Raw genomic sequence first — 15,419 nt, 5'->3', positions numbered from 1 at the left:
GCGAGGGGCTCTTCCAACGTGATTCTTAGCTTGTGCTGGCTCCCAGGGGCTCGGTTCTCCCACCGTGACACTGAGAATGACAGCTCTGTAGAGAGAGTACCTTTGCACACGGGCTTCCTGATGACAGACGGAGTCCCTGGTCCCTGAGCAAGACGGAGTCCCTGACCCAAGGATTTCCCAGATCGAGATGACCGAGATCTTGGCTTCCAGTTTCTGGTTGCCCATGGAAGTCACTACTCCACAGTAACAGTGAGGAAAAGCAGAACAAACTGAAAAGTTTATAACTCTTGTGAGATCTGAATTGGCACCGAGGACACACAGAGCCCTCGGCCCTGCAGCTGGAGAGGCCAACCCCTGAGTCCCAAGAATCAGAGTTTGCTGAGCAAGAACCCACAAGCCGAAACCTCCATGGGGACCAGTGCCGGGTGGGGATGCTTGGCTTGGACAAGTCTGGGAGTTAGGAACTCCGGGGAGCTGGTCATGGGGGCCCGGTCATGGGGTCTGGGAGTTTCACCTCCTGGAGCTCTACCAGGTTCTCCTAGTGAAGAGCCAAGAAAAACCCCCTCCTGTTTCTGGCAGGGAGAGGGGAAAACCCACTTTGAAATACAGCAGAGCACTGTGTTGTTGTTGTTCTTTTTTTTTTTAAAAATGTTTATTGTTATGTTAATCACCATACATTACATCATGAGTTTTGGATGTAGTGTTCCATGATTCATTGTTTGTGCATAACACCCAGTGCTCCACGCAGAACGTGCCCTCTTTAATACCCATCACCAGGCTAACCCATCCCCCACCCCCCTCCCCTCTAGAACCCTCAGTTTGTTTCTCAGAGTCCATCGTCTCTCATGGTTCGTCTCCCCCTCCGACTTACTCCCCTTCATTCTTCCTCTCCTGCTATCTTTTTTTTTTTTTCTTAACATATATTGCATTATTTGTTTCAGAAGTACAGATCTGTGATTCAACAGTCTTGCACAATTCACAGCGCTCACCATAGCATGTACCCTCCCCAGTGTCTATCACCCAGCCACCCCATCTCTCCCACCCCACCCCCACTCCAGCAACCCTCAGTTTGTTTCCTGAGATTAAGAATTCCTCATATAGGGTGCCTGGGTGGCTCAGTCGTTAAGCGTCTGCCTTCGGCTCAGGTCATGATCCCAGGGTCCTGGGATCGAGTCCCACATCGGGCTCCCTGCTCGGCGGGAAGCCTGCTTCTCCGTCTCTCACGCCCCCCCTGCTTGTGTTCCTGCTCTCGCTATCTCTCTCTCTGTCAAATAAATAAATAAAAATCTTTAAAAAAAAAATTCCTCATATAAGTGAGGTTATATGATACATGTCTTTCTCTGATTGACTTATTTCACTCAGCATAACACCTTCCAGTTCCATCCACATCGCTTCAAATGGCAAGATCTCATTCCTTTTGATGGCTACATAATATCCCATTGTGTATATATACCACATCTTCTTTATCAATTCATCTGTCGATGGACATCTTGGCTCTTTCCACAGTTTGGCTATTGTGGACTTTGCTGCTATAAACATCGGGGTGCACATACCGCTTCGGATCCCTACATTTGTATCTTTGTGGTAAATACCCAGTAGTGCAATTGCTGGATCGTATGGTAGCTCTATTTTCAACTTTTTGGGGAATTTCCATCTCCATATTGTTTTCCAGAGTGGTTGCACCAGCTTGCATTCCCACCAACAGAGCACTGTGTTCTTCTTAACAAGGCCAGGGGAAACTAGCTCACCGAGCCTAACCTCCTGGGGTTTTATCAGAGCCTAACTGACCTGGAAGAAGAGAAACACCCAACCCCAGCCAGCTCTGGCCACCCTGTCCCACCATAGCAAGAGGACTGAGAAACCCTGTGAGGGTCACAGCCCAGGGGCACAGGCTCTGTGCAAGTCGGAGTCCCAATCCTAGGAAAGATCCTACCAAATCACTAAAGGCCAGTTTCCAACAGTTCCTTTGCCTGGCGCATCATGGCTGGCCATCAAGAACAAAGGACAGGGTGTACCAAAAGCCAAAAAAAAAAAAAAAACCCCAAGCAAAAACATTTTGAAGAGATACAGATGCAGCAGCAGAACCAGATGCAGGTATAGCAGAAATGCTGGAATGATCATCTCAGGAACTTAACCCACGGTGATTCATATGCTAAGGGCTCTTGCAGGTAGAGTAGACAGCATGCAAGAGCAGATGGGCGACGTGAACAGGGAGGTGGAAATCCTAAGAAAGACTCAAAAAGAAGCTCCAGAGACCAGAAACCCTGTGACAGAAATGAAGAATGCCTTTCGATGGGCTTGTAGGTGGACTGGGTGTGGCTGAGGGAGTAAGCTCGGTGCCTGAGGATGCACCAGCAGAAGCCTCCGAAACCAAGCAGCAAACAGAAACAAGACTGGGAGAACACAGAAGGGAGTGTCCAGGGGCTGTGAACCAGGGCGTAACCCGTGCATCATGGGATCAGCAGGAGGGGAGAGATAGAGAAACAGAAGAAATAGGAGAAATAGCAACTGAGAATTTTCTCCAAATTAATGTCAGACGCAAAACCGCAGATCCAGGAAACAGAACAGCAAGCAGGATAAACATCAGAAATGAAGGAAAAACAACCCCATCTCTATGCATATCTTTTTCAAACTAGAAAGGCAGAGGTTAAGAAAATCCTGAAGGAAGCCAGAGGAGAAAACACCTCAGCTACAGAGGAGCAATAGTAAGAATTATATCTGACTTTCTTGAAACGATGTGGGAAGAGAGTGGAGTGAAATATCAACGTGTTGAGAGAAAAAAACCACCAACCTGACATCCTGGACCCTGAGATACTATCCTTCAAAATGAAGAAGTAAAACGTTCCTCCGACAAACAAAAACTGAGGGAATTTGTTGCCGCTACACCTGCCTTGCACGGAATGTAACCAGAAGTTCTTTAGCGAGAGGGAAGGTGATGCGGATCAGAAACTCGGATCTGCGTGGAAAAAGGCAAAGCAGGGGCGCCTGGGTGGCTCAGTTGGTTAGGCCACTGCCTTCGGCTCAGGTCATGATCCCGGAGTCCTGGGATCGAGTCCCGCATCGGGCTCCCGGCTTGGCGGGGAGCCTGCTTCTCCCTCTGACCCTCTCCCCTCTCATGCTGTTTCTCCCTCTCAAATAAATAAATAAATAAAATCTTAAAAAAAAAAAAGGGCAAAGCATCATAGAAGGAATAAGTGAAGGTAAAAATAAGAAGTTTCATTTTTCCTGTCCTTCAGTCATCTAGCAGGTAACTGTTTGAAACGAGCATAGCAACACTGCATTCGACTGTGTTTGCTTATATTGGTGTATGTGTTTGCGAGTAAGTGAAATGAACACTGCAAGGATACAGGGCATGACAGCAAGAGGTTAGGGTTATTTTATTATAAAATCATCCCAATCTTTACCTGTCACCCACAGTTCTAAGCTGTTGCTGGGCTGTGAGGCCCAGAAAGGAGCCTCGGTTTGGTAGTATACACATCTGTAGCTGCCATGGTCCCTGACTCTTACAGTCCCGAAGGCGAAGTGAGCCACATTCCCTGATGGTCTCCGGGATGTCAGCAGGCTCAGGAATTCCCTGCTTCTGCAGAGCACACGTGATAAATGCAGTCTCGAGGTCTGTCTTCCGGCACTGAAGAGTCACGTTCTCTCCTGGTGTCACCGTAGGCCTCTTCTGATTGAGGAAGTTTGGTTTAGATGAGCTTCCTGGAGGAGAAAGAGGGTCAGAAACAATGGGGAGAAGCTCAGGGTCCCCTGAGGTCTTTCCTGGGAGCATGTGAACCAAGGATTCCAGACACACCTTTGCCCAGCTGTGGGCAGAGTCTTGTCGAGGATCAGAATTTCACTTTCACTAATCCCCAATCAAACCAGTGTCCTCAGACTGCTCCTGCTGTCCTCAGGCCCCTCCGTGGGAGCAGAGACCACTTAATGTCCTCTGAGTCCTTCTTCATCCTCTAAGGCTGGGGGCGGGGGCAGATGGGTTAAGCCAGGCTCTTTCTGGGACACTTCCTTCTCACCTGTAACCACGAGAAGGACATCTCTGGCTGGGGAACACTGGCAGGGGGGCCTCTGTGTGGCAATATTTGCAGGTATATTTCCCCAAGTCTTGCTGACTCAGGCTAACGAGGGGGGACTTCAACCATTCTTCCTGAAGGATCCACGGACACCATGGGCTTTGAGGGTAGCAGGATTCTTCCCTTGCTGAAGGTAAACTCTACATTTGTGACAGGAGTCCAGCATCTTAGGGTCATGTTACTCTCGGCAGGAACCAGAAAGCTGGGTGAGGCTCTGAGGAAAGGCTTGGGGAGCTTCTCCCCGGAGAGAAGTAGAGCCCAGAGCTGGATTTGATGAGCTCAGCAGTTCTCAGGGGGCCCTCTGATGAGATGTCACCTTGCACCTGTCAGAATGGCACTCATCCAGAAAACAAGAGACAACAGGTGTCGTCAAGAAGGAGGAGAACAGGGAACCCTGTGCACTGTTGCTGGGAAAGTAAGTAGGGGCAGCAGCTAAAGTTGGGTGGTTCCTCAGAAAACGAAAAGTAGATCTACCCTTCGATACAGCAACCCCACTTCTGCACATACAGCTGGGCAAAATGAAAACACTGCCTCGTAAAATTACCTGCACCCCCATGTCCTCTGCAGTGTCATTTACAACAGCTAAAACATGTCCAGTGATGAGTGAATGGATAAAGAAAATTTGGTGTGTGTCTATGTATAATGGAATATTATTCACCCACAGAAAGAAGGAAATATTGCCACTTGTGTCAATATGGATGGATCTGGAAGGATTGTGTTAAGTGAGATAAATCAGATGGGGGGAAGACAAATACTGTGTGATGTCATTTATACGTGGAATCTAAAAAGGAAAACAGAACGAAAGAAATCATAGATACGGAGAGCAGGCTGTTGGTTGCCAGAGTGAAATGGGTGAAGTGGGTCAAAAGGCCCAAATCTCCAGTTATAAAGTTAGTCCTGGGGATGCAACATGCAGCATGGGGGCTGTAGTTCGCAAGGCCGTAGTGCTTATCTGAAGGCTGCCGAGAGAGTAGATCGTAAAAAGTTCTCGTTAACCAGAAAAAACAAAAAATTGTTAACTGTGTGGTATGTATGTTGACTACATTTATTGTGATGACCATTTCCCAATATATACAAACTTTGAATCCTGAAACTAATACGATGTTACATGACCATTATATCTAAAAGGAAAACATGGGGGCGCCTGGGTGGCTCAGTCGGTTAAGCGTCTGCCTTCGGCTCAGGTCGTGATCCCAGGGTCCTGGGATCGAGTCCCACGTTGGGCTCCCTGCTCAGCCGGGAGTCTGGTTCTCCCTTTGCCTCTGCCTCCTGCTTGTGCTCTCTCCCTCAAATAAATAAATAAATAAATAATAAATAATAAATAATAAATAAATAATAAATAATAAATAAATAATAAAAAATAAATAAATAAAATAAAAATAAATAAACAAACAAACAAATAAATAAAAATAAATAAATAAAAAACAATAAATAAACAATAATAAATAAATAAATAAATAAAAAATAAAAAATAAAAAATATAAAAAATAAAAAATAAATAAATAAATAAATAATAAAAAAATAAAAAAATAAAAAAGAAAATAGGGGGGGCACCTGGGTGGCTCAGTTGGTTAAGCGACTGACTTCAGCTCAGGTCATGATCCTGGAGTCTCGGGATCGAGTCCCACATTGGGCTCCCTGCTCGGCAGGGAGTCTGCTTCTCCCTCTGACCCTCCTCCCTTCTCATGCTCTCTCTCTAATAAATATAAAATAAAATAAAAATAAAATGGGAAGAAGAAGCCTCTGCCCCTTGACAAGACCCAGAGAAGAAGAATTAGGGCTGCAGAACAAAGGTGAAGAGGGTCTCACCAAGAATCACTCACCGTTGGTACCCCTGCTTCCTTGGCCGGCACACAGCCCTGCAAGAGAACCGTCCATGTGACATGAGCATCCACCTGGAGCCCCGTCCTGAGGGGCCTCCCCGGGGGCTGCTGCTGAGCTCGGACCCTCGAGATCATGCATCTGGGGCTTCTCATTTCCCCACACTGGACTGTGGCTGCAGCTGTGTTGTCGGCTCCTTCCCCACTCTCCCAGAAGGTCTCCTGTGCGGCTCACTCCTCCCACAGCCCCAGGACCTGTCCTGGTTCCACAGATGTCCACAAACCCTTCCATTCACATCCTCTGTCCAAACCACCCTTATTCTTAGCATTTGCTACTAGAATCCATGTTCTCTTTCCTTGATTCCCCATCCCCCAGGGAGCAAGGCAGGACTGTGCAGGAGATTGGTGAGCCTGGGCTGAGTATTGCTGCCGGTTTAAGTCCTGATGATCACCAGACCCTGAGTGGGCCTGGGCCCCCCCCCCCCCCGCCGGACAGTCTCCTCTGTGATAAAAGCATCCCCCATAATGAAGGCTGCTTGGTGCCCTGGGTGGCATGAATTAAGACAAACGATTGGGTCATAAAATCTTCGAGTTTATAAAGTCTGCAGCTCATGCCACGGGAGACGAAGGCAGGGACTCTATGTTCTTCACCTCAGCATGTCCAGTGTCTGCACAGGCCCTGGCACATAGTAGGACCTGAGTGAACTCACACTGACCGGCTGACGAGATGCCTGTCTAAGCGCAGCTCAGATTTTATAAGGATGGTAAAAAATGCAAACTCATAGGGCTGTTTAAGTCATATCTTAATCCTCAAGGACCAGAAAATGACAGGCCTTTCCAGATAGATACTGACTCCATTTACGAACCTGACTGATGCTGGGTCCTCTACTAAATTGTGATATTTTTTTTGGAGATGACCAATGTCCTTTCATCCCGTTGTATTCTTGGCACCATCTAGAAGTCTCCACACGGTAGATGGTCAGTTCATTTGAACAGTGCAAACTTCCAACAACTGCTGTCATTCCTCCCTCCGGCCCCTGGGATGACACTGTCCTCACCCACGTCCATGTGGCTGGATGGTGCAGCGCGCCCTTTTGTGGGAAGGAGCTAGTGAGGACAGCCTCAGCCTTTTGTGCTAAAACATTTCGGAGCCCATCTTTTCCATTATGTATTTTCATTCCTTATTTCTCCAAGCAGGACAGAGCTCACTGCATAGCGCCCTAAAACAGATCTCAGGAACAGACCATGTTTCTCCCCCGTCCTACACAACACTGTCCCACACAACAGCTGTGTTTGTAGCATACTCCAACACTGGCTACGCATTGGGCTCCCCGGGGGACTGTGGAAACTCCCAGCGCAGATGGTGACATCAGCAAGATGGTGGGCTGCAGGGGCCTCAGTGCTCGGGTCCCCCACAAAAACAAGAACAAATTAAAAGCACAGCTGCAAACGGGTGGAAATAGCTCTGGGAAATCTCTGGACTGCAGCGAAGAGGCAGCAGAAATGCTGAGAGCTCAAAAAGCAGGTGTGGCCACGTAGGGAAGCGAGGTCAGCCTTTGACCTGCAGCCCTGCAACTCCCAGGCCAGAGCAGCTGGGCACTGGGGGGAGATCCCCTCTGAGGGCTTGTACCGCATGGGGGAAGGGAGAGCAGGAGAACCCCAGCAAGTCTCACCCCAAGAGCCCCACGGTATTCACCCAACACTGACCCCAGCTGACAGTGGCCCACCCTCCCAGCCACTGGGGCTCCCTGGGACCGGAGCTGTCACCACCATGGGACCTGCCCCAGGAGCCCCAGTTGCTGCCATGCCCTGTCATCCCAGGGCCTGTGCCGCTGCTGCGTCCCCCTACCCGGCTTGCGCTCCCAGACCTGATCCAGTGGGAGGCCTGCACTTACCCACACCTCAGGCACTACTGCCATCACCTTCTGAGGAAAGCCTCCCCACCCGAGCCAGACCCAAGAGGCCGGGAGAGGCGACCACTCCCTCAAACGTGCAGATATGCATGCAGCATGGACTAGCAGCGTGAAAAAGCAAGCAGACAACACTGTCAGGGAACACAGCCATTTTCCAGGAATGGACTCCAAAGAAGCAGAGCATTCTAAGTTACCAGAGAAAGAATTTAAAGTAATGATTTTAAGGAAGCCCCGCTGCATTCAAGAGAAGACATGTTGGCAACTCCGTGAACTCCAGAAAGCACGGCATGGAGAAAACACGTTCAGCAAGAAGCAAGACCCCCAGCTGGACAGAGCCTGGTCTCTGTGCATTAAAGCCTTGGGGCCTGGACCCTTGTCCCTCCTGCCCAGTCCCTGCCGACAGGAGGAGCCCTCCAGCAGACCCTTCCCCGTTGTAATGACCATGCTGGGTGGGCAGGATGTGCGCCATTTCAGTTGTTGTGTAACTCTGCGTAAAGGTGGAGGATTCACACCATGCATGGAGCAAAGGGAGCGGACAGGCCGGTGTGAATGGGATCTCTATGGACAGGTGTGTGAAGGCTTAGAGAATGTGCAGGCTGCTGTTTGCCCAGAGCTGGTGGAGAATCAGGGCAGAGGAGGGATTAAGGAGTGAGAGTCCAGTTCATCTCGGTTAAGAAAAGATTCTCAGCATCATGAAGCAGGTCCTAAGCGATTCCCATTGGAACTCGGTGCCCTCGCCCTGCCGTCTCCTGACTGATGATCACACAGAGTTCTGAAACATCCAGACCTCTTCAGTTCCTGCCTTTGCAACACCCGCCATCACTCACCCCTGCAGAGACTGCTTGGCAGGGGGTGGAACTGCGACCCTCTGCCAAGTGGGGTATCCCTCTGAGGCTTGAGGGCTTCACCCAACATGGTTGAAAGAACATGTTGGTTGGATACACACTTGACCACCTGGCTTCTGATCTGACTGGCATCTTGTGTCAACTCTGCACATCACCTATTCAGTGATAAGAGACCATTCCTAGAAGTCTTATCTCAAAGGGGTCAGTGCCTTGGAGCCGATTAACAAGGGCACACATTCTGTCAAGGACAGAAGAGAGCAGGGACCTGCATTCTTCAGTGACAAATGATGGAGACTTCTCTGTGAGCGATTTCCAGCAGAAATAGCACCTGAGCCAGGGAGGTGGGGTGATAAAAGGATTCATTCCCCCATGGAAATAACAGTAATCTTCCTATGCATACACAGTCTCTCGTCACTGTGATGGCCCTGCAGATGGCCATAATTATCCTCATTGTATGGACAAGGAAGTCAAGCCCCAGCGCCGTGTGATGTATTTCAAATGCAGTCAACCAGCATGTGTAGGAGTGGAGGCCCAGAACACACACCTGATTCACTCCTCTCCTGGAAAAACAGGTGGGCAGCTTATGATGTGGACCCCTTCACCATCCCAAGGATGACGCTTTTAGATCTAGTCTAGAGTATTGGAATCAGAGGAATGTGGTGAAGACAGAGCTAGGTGATGGCGACCATGCCCACTCCCCTTGTGGCCACCAGGCTTTCGTGGTGCCTACAAACAGACATCCTGAGATGTACTTCCTCCCCACACTTGTTTGAATCACTCCTGTGTCACCTCTTTAGATGCCTCAACCTGTGTCTGTGCACTCCCCCTGAGGACATTTATACTCTGAAGACCCCATGCACACCTTCCTCTTAATATCCCATGATGACTGGACAGAAACAGCAGTGATTTTGGAGCCAGAGAGGCCTGGGTTTGAATGCTGACTTTTCTGCTCCTTTTCTGTGTGGCCATGAGCAGGAGCCCTCAGCTTTTGGTCTCAGGGACCTCATCTTTTCCCGTGGGCCTAGTTCCCATCACAAAGGACACTTTGCGTTGCTTAGAGTGATACTTCCCACAACATCAGCTAGGAACCATAGGTGCTCTGTGGGATGATTTTAGGGGATTCAGTGACTAGCATTCTGTAGTATTGATCACGGCTTCAGAAAGTTACTTCGGTAACTTTCAGTCACGTTAAGCCCTTTTATCACAGCGAGGATAAAGGCTCAGGTAGGGATGGGCACCTCTATGTCTTGCTAATCACCCTTCTAACAAGAGGTGAGCCATCTTGAGCTCAGAAACTTGACCAGCAACTGCACGTAGCTAGAAATCCTAACATTTTCTTCTTTTTCCTTCTGCATACACTTACAGAAACCTTCCATACTTAGTGAATCTGGATTATTGTTGAAAGTATTGCTTGAAAGTGTCCATCCTCCAATAAAAAATACCGAGTCGCTAAAACTAAAATGTTAAGTAGAGGCGATGTGGGCGCAGAGCATAGTCATGGATACGGAATGTAAAATTTTAAATGTTGACATCACTTGTTAGAGGAAGCCTGTCTAGAGCTGCCAGCAGGGCCCTGACACCTGTGAGCTGTGAATGAAGATAAGCAGATGGTACTCCCTTCCCACTTCATTACCTTCCCTAGGTCTGTCACTCAGTCCACCCCCGTCTCGAATCCCAGTATATGCAGTCCAAGGAACTTACCAAAGCAGACAAGGGAGAGGGACGCAGGGATCATACTGGCCCTGCAGCCTGCTCTAGGGGCCCTGCTTCAGTGTTGCAAGCATGGGAGGGTGGAGAGACCCCCATGGTGGCATCTCTGGCCAACCCTCCCCTTCCGTCCTCTCCTGTGACTCATGGGTTTCGTGACTTACCCATATCCCTGTAGTGAGAACCAGGTGTGTGCACGAAGAGCCCCACAAGCAACCACTTCTTTTGTCAAAATCCTCATCTGAACACACTCAACTGCAGGTCCCAATTTTAACTTAGAAAAGCCCTCAGGGACCAGAGGATTCTCTTTGAGGAGACGGAGTCAGGTTGATATCAAGAATATTGCCCATTCCCTGGTTAGTGGGAAAGATGGTGGGCACCAGGATGAAATGAGGTCATCAGCACTGCTGAATAAGTTTTTGAATGACTATAGTGAGACATTCATCAACATCCTTAAAAAGTCCACGAAACACTGCCACCCGTCTGCCCAAACACACACACACACACAAGGGTCTTCCATCATGGAAGGTTTTTATCTACATAGTTATTGATGAAACAAACAAAAATATCAGGCTAAAGAAGTTGGAACAAAATGATTAACCAATTTGACCTAATTAATATTTTTAGAATCCTGCTACACCCAGCAATTACAGAATGTATATTATTTTCAAGGACACATGGAGCATTTACCAAAATAGGTATATGCACTGTTAAAAAGCAAGAAGGAAGAAAAGCAAAAGGAAGGGAAGGTTTGTGTCTCTCCCAAGTGAGAGCTCTAGATCCTAGTTTAATATGTATTTAGGAGCTTGGAGCCTGCAGTGGTTACCTTGGACTTACAGTGGTTTAAACATGTCCATATATTCTTTTCTATTCATCACATCAAAAGTTAGGGTCAAAATCTCCTCTCCTTGAACATGGGCTATTTTTTAGTAGTTTGTTTCTAACGACTAGAATGCAGGAAATTGTGAAGGGAAGGGTGAACTCAGCTGGCCTGCCTTGCTCAAACACCGCATGTTACTAAGAAAAGCCCGTCTTCTGCTCAGGGCTTACCTTTGGCAGCTACTGAGGGATGGGCCCTGAGCCGTTGGAATATTCAACCTGGTCAGTGCAGCAGGGAGTGTGGTGTCCCCTCTGCAGTCCTGCACAAAATCTTTGTACATAATCACATGCTCTGAGAGAAGAGGATTTTTTTTTTTTAGGAAATCTTTAGGGAAAGTGAAGTGTTGAACATCGATCTAACAAGACAAGTCAAAATGGTATGCCACTTGCTAGGAGGTAGTGAGAACCCAAGATCATGTTTGTGAAGATCCTTTTGAAGATCTGATAACCTGAATCTAAATATAAGGAGAAAGGAGACTAACCGACCGGAGACCTGTTCTGCAAAGTAACTGGCCTGTAATCTCAGGTCCTGAAAATCAAGGGAAAACCATTCAAGAGTGAAGAAGATGAAACATGGCTGCTACGTGCAACATGAAACCCTGAACTGGGTCATCTTGCTGCAAAAGGAGGTCCTGAAGCAATTGGCAGAATTCAGACGAGCTCTGAGTACTAGAAGGCAGTCATGGATCAGTGTCTAGTCCTGACTCTGAGGTGTCCTGTTGTCATAGAAGAGAATGCTGTATTCATAGGGATCACACAACGGATTGAATGTTGGGAGCATCACTATTATGCACTCTCGATTGGTTTGCAAATCAGAAGGCTTTCATGCTGTACTTGGAAACCATGTGTAGCTTTGAAGTTGTTGCAAAATGAAATATTTACAAAGTGCATCTTCCTTTAAAAAGATGTTATTTATATGGTGTGAGATTATTTTAATTTTTTTGAAAGTAGGCTCCATGCCCAAAGTGGGGCTGGAACTCACATCCTTGAGATTAAGAGTCACATGCTCTGCGGACTGGAGCCAGTCAGGTACCCAATGAGATGATTTTAATCTTCATTTTCTGTGTTTTCTAATTTGATATACAGTCCTTTTATTCCATTATGTAGATGTTATTTAGGTTTTCCTTAAGAATTAATAATGGAAACATTCCTATTATTAATAGATTTCATGAACTACTGTAGGCTAAATAAATACCAAAGAAAGCTCCATGCATTTTATATCTTTTGTAGTGTTCGGTAATTGAAAATTGTTGCTCCATAATAATTCTTAGTTCAAAAATTCGCTAGTATACGGGGCGCCTGGGTGGCTTAGTCATTAAGTCTCTGCCTTCAGCTCAGGTCATGATCCGAGGCCCGCATCGGGCTCCCTGCTCTGCAGGAAGCCTTCTCCCTCTCCCACTCCCCCTGCTTGTGTTCCCTGTCTTGCTGTGTCTCTCTCTGTCAAATAAAATCTTTTAAAAGAATTCACTAGTATAGACTAGGGTTTTTATGTCAAAAAGAGAATCAGGAATCAAACTTTGATACTGAAGAAATTTTAAGAATTTCTTAAATTATTTATGTATTTTCTTTGTGCTTATTCTTAAATTGTGTCTTACCTTTCTTATATGTTTTCTATTATAGCAGACATGATAAAAACAATAAAGACCAGCCAATAAAAAAAAAAAGACTAGGTAAAATTCATGTCCTAGGGTTGGTCCTCTGACTATAAGAAAGAATAAGAACTTCATTTCATGAATAGAAATATCTCTATTCAATATACTTTTGTGTGTGTGGCGGGGGGAGAGGCAGAGTGAGAGGGAGAAAATCTTAAGCAGACTCCATGCTGACAGCAGAGCCTGATGTGGGACTCCATCCCCCAACCCTGAGATTATGACCTGAGCCGAAATCAAGAGTCAGACGCTTAACTGACTCATCCACCCAGTCACCCCTGCAATATACTTTTCATATGCTGTGCCTTTAAGCATTGTTTTCCATAATCTGATAAATAGGGTCAAGTGGAGAAGTAGTTATAGCAATTCCAACTAAGGACATACAAGCACTTCCTTAAATAATAGGGGTAGACAGGCAAGTCAGCCATCTCCTATATGGGTTGATTTGTGGCCCCCCAAAAGATGTTGAACTCCTATCCTCCAATACCTATGAATGTGGCTTTATTTGGAAATAGGGTCTTTGCAAATGTATACTTTTTCAGATGAGGACATTAGGGTGTGTCCAAATTCAGTATCACTGGTGTCCTCATGAAAAGAGAAGAGACACAGAGGGAGTAGACCAGGTGACCAGAGAGGCAGAGAGTGGAGTGATCACTGTGAAAGGCAAGCATGCCAAAGATGTAGCAAGGCTAGAAACTAAGAGAAAGGCAAGGAGCAGATCTCCCCCTAGAGCCCTCAGAGAGAACATGGCTTTTCCATTACCTTGATTTCAGACTTCTAGCCTCCAGACTGCAAGAGAATAAATGTTTATTGTTGAGAGCCACCCAGTTTGTGGTACTTTGTTACAGCAGGTGAGGAGATGAATACAGTCACTAACATTGATTACATCATTCCATTACCAATATCCAGCAAATTTTTGATTAACCAAAGAATTCCTGATAGGCTCAACACCAACCTCCGTCATATCCTTCAGATCTTGGGGGTTTGGGGTCCTTCTCTGTGAGTTGAGGCTTGAATTCATGAATTTGACCATGTCTGGGCACTAATTCCACATGAATGAAAATCTTTTGTGTTGAAGAAGAGTGGTCTACATTAATGGGATCAGACAGCCTGTGAGTTTTTGAGATTGGGTTTTTTTCACTAAGAAAATGCCCTTGATACCCATCCAAATTGTATGTCTGAATCTCAGTAATTTGTTAATTTTTATTCCTAAGCAGTAGCCCATGTGGGTGTATGAGTTTAACTATTCACCTGCAGACATTGTTGATATTCCATGGTTTTGGCTATTGCAAATAAAGTTGATACAAACACTATGTACAAGATTTTGTGGATATATAATTCCATTTCTGTGGGATAAATGCCCAAGATTGAGATTTCTGGGTCATATGGTGAGTACACATTTAGTTTTATCAAAAAAAAAAAAAACAAAAACAGGGGTGCCCGGGTGGCTCAGTCGTTAAGCATCTGCCTTCGGCTCAGGTCATGATCCCAGGGTCCTGGGATCAAGCCCCGCATCAGGCTCCCTGCTCAGCAAGAAACCTGCTTCTCCCTCCCCCACTCCCCCTGCTTGTGTTCCCTCTCTCACTGTGTCTCTCTCTCTGTCAAATAAATAAAATCTTTAAAAAAAATTAAAAATAAATTTAAAAAAACCAAAACTACCAAACTAATTTGCAGAGCGACTATACCATGTAAGCTCCCAGAAGCATCGTATGAGAAACCCACTTTCTCTGCATCTTCCCACATTTGATATTGTCATTATTCTTAATTTAGATGTTCTTATTGATATGTTCCTTAAGTTGTGGTCTTAATTGGAATTTTCCTAATGGCTAGTGATGTTGAACACACATTTATGTTCTTATTTACCATCATATAATCTCTTTGAGGAAATGACTGTTTATGGCTTTTGCCCACTCTCTAATTTTTTTTTAAGATTTTATTTATTCATTTGAGACAGATACAGAGAAAGAGAGAGCATGAGCAGGGAGAGGCAGAGGGAGAGGGAGAAGCAGGCTCCCCGCTGAGCCAGGAGCCAGATGTGGGGCTCGATCCCAGGACCCTGGGATCATGACCTGAGCCGAAAGCAGACGCTTAACTGACTGAGCCACCCAGGCACCCCACCCACTCTCTGATTTTTTAAAAGATTTTATTTTTAAGTAATCTCTACACCCAATGTGGGACTTGAACTCAACCCTGAGATCAAGAATTGCATGTTCTACTAGAGTATATTCTAAGTGAAATAAGTCAGAGAAAGACAAATACCATATGATTTCACTCTGATGTGGAATTTAGGAAGCAAAGCAGATGAACATAGCGGACATGGGGGAAAAAGAGAGGGACGCAAACCACAATAGACTCTTTAACTATAGAGAACAAACTGAGGGTTGACGGAAGGAAGTGGGTGGGGGGTGGGCTAAACAGGTTGTGGGTGTTAGGGAGGGCGCTTGCTATGATGAGCACTGGGTGTTGTATGTAAGTGATGAATCACTGAATTCTCCTGAAACCAATATTACACTATATGTCAACTAACTAGAATTTA

General features: G+C 46.3%; 1 protein-coding gene across 1 annotated transcript in view; it reads left to right on the top strand.

Moving 5' to 3' along the window:
* The window catches only part of LOC112806676 (uncharacterized), a 33,952-nt gene that overhangs the window by 9,373 nt on the left and 9,160 nt on the right, over positions 1 to 15,419 (top strand). The gene's annotated exons all lie outside the window — the stretch shown is intronic.

This window comes from Callorhinus ursinus, unplaced genomic scaffold (assembly GCF_003265705.2).
Source record: "Callorhinus ursinus isolate GAN/ISIS: 27379988/994484 unplaced genomic scaffold, GSC_fseal_2.0 scaffold101, whole genome shotgun sequence".
Lineage (NCBI taxonomy): Eukaryota > Metazoa > Chordata > Mammalia > Carnivora > Otariidae > Callorhinus > Callorhinus ursinus.
Note: the sequence above shows the minus strand (reverse complement) of the source record. Positions and strands in the feature narration are given on the sequence as shown.